The following is a 1,664-nucleotide window of genomic DNA, read 5'->3' on the forward strand; positions in this document are numbered from 1 at the left end:
TACACGAACCTAAATGTTTTTAGCTAAAATATTGATCCACAAATATATTTTGCAACACCAATGGTGGATCAAATCAGAAAACTTGTCTAGGGTAAAATCTAGCTTGAATTTTCAAAAGATCAAATGTTTTCATAAAGATCCTATTTCCTAAAGGATCTAAATTTTTATAGTCATGTGGGACTGTAAACCGCCTTTCAAATGTGCACTTTGCTTTGGAAACCGAAAGTAAATCGGCTATTTGATTGCAAGTGTCGTTGACCTAAACCCGAGGCAACTGTGGATGACACACCCACCTTTAACCATCATTACTGTCATTGTTTATACCGCTATATCAAAATCACTGATGTACAAAATGTGATGAATAAAAAAGTGATTCATGTATGTTTTTATTTCAAGTTCTGTATTGCTTGAGGACAAGCAACGCTCAAGTGTGGGGATATTTGATAGTGTTCCAAATGAACATATATTTAGTAGCAATATCGTTCCAATATGTAAAGTTTTTAAATGTAATTTCCTTATTTTTAGTTGTAATAGTTAAATAAATAAGTGCGAAGACGAAAGACGCAAATCGCTCGAAAATGAAGATTTAAAGACAAAAACGAAGATTTGAAAGACCAAAACATCCAAAAAGCTCAAATGTACAAGATACAATTCAAAAGGTTCAATTTATTGATGAGAAACGTCTAAAAATGACAAGAGTACAAGTTACAAAACGCAAAGTACAAGATATTAAATTATACGAAAGGACGTTCGAAAATCCGAAACCAGGACATGAACCAACTCTCAAAGCTCGACGCAACGGTGTAAAAATTACGAGTCAACTATGCACAAGAATAAAATATAATATTTAAATAAATCATAATAAGAATAATATTAAATAATAAAAAGTTGTTAATTGAGCATAGTTCAGGGGTCGTAAATGAAAATTTCAAATTCTAATTTCCCTATAAAGCGATGATCTATGTTCGATGAGCCAGGGAGAAGATTTTTTTTCGCTCTTTTTTTTTTCTTCTATCTTTTTCTTATTTTTCTATTATCAATATCAATATCTAAAAATCTCTATCATAATGTTAATGTAATAAGATATAACAATAATCTTAATTTTAAGTTTAAATTATGATAATAATAAGATTTATGATAGAGATCGTTTGAGTGTGTAAGTCGAAATTCTGTCCGTGTAACGCTACGCTATTTTTAATCATTGTAAGTTATGTTCAACCTTTTTACATTAATGTCTCGTAGCTAAGTTATTATTATGCTTGTTTAAAACGAAGTAATCATGATGTTGGGCTAATTACTAAAATTGGGTAATTGGGCTTTGTACCATAATTAAGGTTTGGGCAAAAGACCGACACTTGTGGAAATTGAACTATTGACTATTAATAGATGGGGGGTATTGTCTAATTGAGTGACAACTCATTGGAGTCTGTCGAACCTATCTTCAAATTAATTAACCTAATAATTAATAATGATTATGGTTGTCCTATTTAGTGATGTTCAAATGGAATCTGTTATAATCATTTAATTAATCAATTGGGTTGGGTAATTGATTATTCATTCTGATCAAGTGGATGAATTAATATTCATAAACTAATTAAAACAGGGGTGGATTACATACAGTGATAACTGGTGTAATTGTTGACAGAAGTGATAACTGCGTCACA

The sequence above is a fragment of the Rutidosis leptorrhynchoides genome, chromosome 3, assembly GCF_046630445.1.
Source record: "Rutidosis leptorrhynchoides isolate AG116_Rl617_1_P2 chromosome 3, CSIRO_AGI_Rlap_v1, whole genome shotgun sequence".
Taxonomy (NCBI): domain Eukaryota; kingdom Viridiplantae; phylum Streptophyta; class Magnoliopsida; order Asterales; family Asteraceae; genus Rutidosis; species Rutidosis leptorrhynchoides.